Source organism: Haemaphysalis longicornis, unplaced genomic scaffold (genome assembly GCF_048455015.1).
Source record: "Haemaphysalis longicornis isolate Haplotype H1 unplaced genomic scaffold, Haemaphysalis longicornis Haplotype H1 scaffold_11, whole genome shotgun sequence".
Lineage (NCBI taxonomy): Eukaryota > Metazoa > Arthropoda > Arachnida > Ixodida > Ixodidae > Haemaphysalis > Haemaphysalis longicornis.
The window spans coordinates 2,501,478-2,507,506 of NW_027526214.1; the positions used below are offsets into that span (position 1 = coordinate 2,501,478).

Here is a 6,029-nt window from a genome sequence, read left to right on the forward strand (position 1 = left end):
AATTTCCGAAGCGACCTCCATAAAGGCGCTTCGGAGCTTTATCGGTCTTTGCTCGTATTTTCGACGCTAAGTACGCAACTTCGCCAGCATAATTTCGCCTTTAACTCAGCTCCTCGGTGGTGCCAGTGACATATATGCACGGTCACCCCCCTGCCACGAATCATTTGTGACGCTACGGCGCCTACACACATCCCCGCCGATACTACGGCACTTCGACCCGTCCGCCCCAACCGAGGTCCGCACTGATGCTAGTGAGATTGGACTCGGTGCCGTGTTTGCCCAACGAAAGCCCGGTTTTGACGAGTGCGTCGTAGCATACGCGAGCCGTACGCTGACGAAAGCCGAGTCGAACTACTTTGTAACAGAGAAGGAGTGCTTGGCGATAATTTGGGCACTGGGCAAGTTCCGCCCATACTTGTATGGTCACATATTCGATGTCGTCACCGATCACCATGCACTCTGTTGGCTCTCCTCCCTCAAAGATGCATCGGGTCGTTTTGGTAGGTGGGCTCTTCGACTGCAAGACTACGACATCCGGGTCATTTACCGTTCAGGTCGCAAGCACTCTGACGCTGATGCTCTTTCACGCTCACCATTGCCTGCTGACGTTTCCTGCCATGCCTCAAGTGGCAGTGACTTACGTCTGTCGACTATTGCAGTCAGCAACATGTCAACGGAGCAACGCAAGGGCCCGTGGATTGCTTCTCTTATTGGGATGCTCTCCGGTACATCGCCTGCCCGGGGATCTCGAGCCCTACGCCGCGGGTTTCTGACTTTGCTCTCCATGACGAGCTACTCTACCGCTGCAAATACTGCTCCCACGGCCGAAAGTGGCTCCTGGTCATACCCCGTCATTTGCGCTGCGAAATATGCTCATCATTTCACGCTGATCCAAGTTGCGGTCATGCTGGCGTACTAACGACCTGTGAGCGTCTTCGCCTGCGATACTACGGGCGTGGCATGTATACCTTCGTGCGCAAGTATGTGCGCTCTTGCCCTGAATGTCAACGCCGAAAATCAACGCCGCCCCACCTTGCCGGTCCTTTGCAGCCAATACCATGCCCAGCAAAGCCATTCGAACGTGTGGGCATCGACCTGTATGGCCCACTTCCGTCTACTGCACCCGGAAACCGATGGATCATTGTCGCCGTGGATCACCTTACTCGGTTCGCCGAAACAGATGCTCTTCCGGCCGCCACGGCTCGCGACGTAGCGTCCTTCCTGCTTCGCCACTTTGTTCTTCGACACGGGGCACATCAGGAGCTTCTCAGTGACCGAGGGCTGGTTTTCTTGTCTGAGATTATTGAAGCGCTGCTCTCTGAGTGCCACGTCGTTAATTGGACTACCACATCATACCATCCACAAACAAACGGGATCACAGAACACTTAAATCGCACCCTTGGTGACATGCTTTGCATGTACGCGTCTGCCAACCAATCGAAGTGGGAACTCGCACTCCCGTTTCTAACATTTGCTTACAATACGGCAACGCAGACGACCACAGGATTCTCGGCGTTTTTCTTGTTGTATGGGCGAGAGCCATCCTGCACACTCGACACGATACTCCCCTACAAGTCCGACGCAACCGAATTTACGCCGATTTCAGACCTTGCTCGTCGCTCCGAGGAATGCCGTCGACTGGCCGGTTCGTTTACATCGACCAATCAGCAGCGCGAGAAGCACCGTCACGACGAATGCGTCAACGATCACAGTTTTCACCCCTGCTCTCTTGTGTGGATTCTCTCCCCAAAACTGACCACCAAGTACCATGGCCCGTACAGAGTCATTGAGCGGGCTTCGCCCGTCAATTACCTTGTGGAACCAGTTGCACAAACTACAGATCGTCGACGCCGAGGGCGTGAAATTGTTCACGTGGTTTGGTTAAAGTCGTACTACGACCGTCAACTTTTGTCGGGCCCTTGAGTAGCCAGGATGGCTCCTTTTGCACCGGGGGCAATTGTAACGAGAACAGTTAACGCTGCACAACAATAGTAGATGCCGAAGGGCCATTTGCCCAATCGGGTATGCCCTGAGGATTGTCATGAAGACGACGACGGCCCGACTCGGACGTTCACGCCCACGAGCTCATACCGGCTGGACCTACGCTCGGCACGTTGCCTTACGCTACGCCTTAAGTAAAACCCCACGATCAACTACCATTGTGACTGCTATTTCCCTTTACAATATATATATATATATATATATATATATATATATATATATATATATATATATATATATATATATATATATATATATATATATATATATATATATATATATATATATACAGAAAGAAATGCCGGCAGTCTACAACGCCAAAGAAGAAATAGGGGAATGGTTGGACTATTTGTTACCGTTAGTGACGTTACGTTATTATTATTATTTTTTTAAATTACGTGATAAAGAAAGAAAGAAAAAAACGCGCCCAGAGTGGGGACCGAACCCACGCCTTTCGATTAGATCTCGAATGCCTTACCAACTCGGCTATCTGGTCGACTGTGTGCTCCTTCACTTTCTGGGGTACTTATATACACTACAACTGTATCTGACGCTTGAGGTAAGCCGAGCCGAGTTGGTAAGGCATTCGAGATCTAATCGAAAGGCGTGGGTTCGGTCCCCACTCTGGGCGCATGTTTTTCTTTCTTTCTTTATCACGTAATTAAAAAAATAATAATAATAACGTAACGTCACTAACGGTAACAAATAGTCCAACCATTCCCCTATGTCTTCTTTGGCGTTGTAGACTGCCGGCATTTCTTTCTGTATTTCCTAACGAGCCCCTCATTTCTAAACCCTATTATCGTGCGAAAGCTTAGCGAGGGCCACGGTTCTGGCAGCCTTGATGCCAAGGTAGCATAACAGGGTTTCCCGCCAGTTGCCCGCTTATGACAGGCTGTAGACGTTCGCGTCACGCCCCGGGGGTTGAAAAGAAGGTCCCCTTCTCCCCGTGTAGTCTGAGTGGCGCTGGCTACCACCCTCAAGCGTCAAGTACAGTTGTAGTAAATATAAGTACCCCAGAAAGTGAAGGAGCACACAGTCGCCCAGATAGCCGAGTTGGTAAGGCATTAGAGATCTAATCGAAAGGCGTGGGTTCGGTCGCCACTCTGGGCGCGTGTTTTTCTTTCTTTCTTTATCACGTAATTAAAAAATAATAATAAAGTAACGTCACTAACGGTAACAAATAGTCCAACCATTCCCGTATGTCTTCTTTGGCGTTGTAGACTGCTGGCATTTCTTTCTGTATTTCCTAACGAGCCCCTCATTTCTAAACCCTATTATCGTGCGAAAGCTTAGCGAGGGCCTCGGTTCTGGCAGCCTTGATGCCAAGGTAGCATAAGAGGGTTTCCCGCCAGTTGCCCGCTTATGACAGGCTGTAGACGTTCGCGTCAGGCCCCGGGGGTTGAAAAGAAGGTCCCCTTCTCCCCGTGTAGTCTTAGTGGCGCTGGCTACCACTCTCAAGCGTCAGATACAGTTGTAGTAAATATAAGTACCCCAGATAGTGAAGGAGCACACAGTCGCCCAGATGGCCGAGTTGGTAAGGCATTCGAGATCTAATCGAAAGGCGTGGGTTCGGTCCCCACTCTGGGCGCATGTTTTTCTTTCTTTCTTTATCACGTAATTAAAAAAATAATAATAATAACGTAACGTCACTAACGGTAACAAATAGTCCAACCATTCCCCTATGTCTTCTTTGGCGTTGTAGACTGCCGGCATTTCTTTCTGTATTTCCTAACGAGCCCCTCATTTCTAAACCCTATTATCGTGCGAAAGCTTAGCGAGGGCCACGGTTCTGGCAGCCTTGATGCCAAGGTAGCATAACAGGGTTCCCGCCAGTTGCCCGCTTATGACAGGCTGTAGACGTTCGCGTCACGCCCCGGGGGTTGAAAAGAAGGTCCCCTTCTCCCCGTGTAGTCTGAGTGGCGCTGGCTACCACCCTCAAGCGTCAAGTACAGTTGTAGTAAATATAAGTACCCCAGAAAGTGAAGGAGCACACAGTCGCCCAGATAGCCGAGTTGGTAAGGCATTAGAGATCTAATCGAAAGGCGTGGGTTCGGTCGCCACTCTGGGCGCGTGTTTTTCTTTCTTTCTTTATCACGTAATTAAAAAATAATAATAAAGTAACGTCACTAACGGTAACAAATAGTCCAACCATTCCCGTATGTCTTCTTTGGCGTTGTAGACTGCTGGCATTTCTTTCTGTATTTCCTAACGAGCCCCTCATTTCTAAACCCTATTATCGTGCGAAAGCTTAGCGAGGGCCTCGGTTCTGGCAGCCTTGATGCCAAGGTAGCATAAGAGGGTTTCCCGCCAGTTGCCCGCTTATGACAGGCTGTAGACGTTCGCGTCAGGCCCCGGGGGTTGAAAAGAAGGTCCCCTTCTCCCCGTGTAGTCTTAGTGGCGCTGGCTACCACTCTCAAGCGTCAGATACAGTTGTAGTAAATATAAGTACCCCAGATAGTGAAGGAGCACACAGTCGCCCAGATGGCCGAGTTGGTAAGGCATTCGAGATCTAATCGAAAGGCGTGGGTTCGGTCCCCACTCTGGGCGCGTGTTTTTCTTTCTTTCTTTATCACGTAATTAAAAAAAAATAATAATAACGTAACGTCACTAACGGTAACAAATAGTCCAACCATTCCCCTATGTCTTCTTTGGCGTTGTAGACTGCCGGCATTTCTATCTGTATTTCCTAACGGCCCCTCATTTCTAAACCCTATATATATATATATATATATATATATATATATATATATATATATATATATATATTATATATATATATATATATATATATAGGAGAAGAAAAACTTCGAACAAGGTAAAAGCACGATTGTGGCCTAAGTTTCAGCAAAGAGAACTTGCTTTCATCAGGGCAATCTCTCGCCTTGCAGGCAGTGTTAATATAGGGGTATGACCCCAGGTGAAAGGAGAGGGAAAGATGGAATGGAAATTGAGCAAGCTGATTGGTTTCGGTGTGTGTCGGGGGAGAGATTGAGGGGCCAAGAAGGTTGTCTAGTTTAAGCCGCGAAGTAAGTCACACGGAAGTCAGCTGGTGGTTGATATTCGTGGAATTTTTGGACAGAAAGGATGAGAGGGTGCTTATTGAGCCGTCGCGGGGTATAGGGAAAGGATCTCAGAACCGCCGGAAGCAGACCAGGCGGTGAGGGTGGGGTCCTTATCAGAAACTATCTGCAAGCCTCAGGTCAAAAAAAAAAGATAGAGACGGAGGGAAAACTAGCTAGGTCAAGAAAAAAAGAAAAAAAGGAGAAAAAAACAGGAAGGGAAACCACATAAACCCACACACAAAAGAAAAAGCAATGACCTGGCAACTGAAATGGCACCTGTCACCCACGGCAACATTCCTGGAAAAGGCCTCTCCTGAAACTCAAAAACAAAAAGATAAAGTTAGAGTGACGTACGGGGCACAAGACCACGCTGAGTAAAAAAAAAGAGAGAAATAAATAAATAAAATTGAATTCCAAAAGCGAAGGTTGGAGGGATGAGGGCGAGTATTCAGCTAGACGCTGAGAAATGAAAAAAAGAAAAAGAAATTAGGGGACCAGGTACAGAGCAGAGTGAACAGTCATAGTCTTTGGATGAGGTATATGCACGAAAATGCCTAATGCTGCATTCCCGGTGTATATGGCAAGGATTCCAAGTTGCCCGTAGTCGCATTAATTCCAGCAGGTTCCATGCAGTTGAATTTGTGAATTAAGTAGGATTCTCGGTATTTCCTGTCCCTAGGAGACTTAAAATTTGACTGAAGTATATATAACTTAAGGTCATCAAAATTGTGGCCTGGTTGGTTGAAATGCTTCGCTACAGCTATAGAGCATTTGCTAAGAGTATCTGCCCGGTGGCCATTATGCCGTAGGCTCATAGGTTGGCTCGTTTCGCCTATATACTGTTTGTGGCACATTGAGCTTTCCAACATATACACAATGTTGGATGAAGTGCACGAAAAACTTGAATTAATCTTGTGGACATAATTACTGGCTGTGCTTTTTACAACGCAGTCTGTTTGCAGG

General features: G+C 47.7%; 2 non-coding genes across 2 annotated transcripts; both read left to right on the plus strand.

Moving 5' to 3' along the window:
• Nucleotides 1-3,520: 3,520 nt before the first annotated feature.
• Nucleotides 3,521-3,592, plus strand: Trnar-ucu (transfer RNA arginine (anticodon UCU)). Its single transcript has one exon. It is a non-coding gene; the product is annotated as a tRNA-Arg (tRNA).
• Nucleotides 3,593-4,479: 887 nt separating this feature from the next.
• On the plus strand, nucleotides 4,480-4,551 carry Trnar-ucu (transfer RNA arginine (anticodon UCU)). Its single transcript has one exon. It is a non-coding gene; the product is annotated as a tRNA-Arg (tRNA).
• The last annotated feature ends 1,478 nt before the right edge of the window (nucleotides 4,552-6,029 follow it).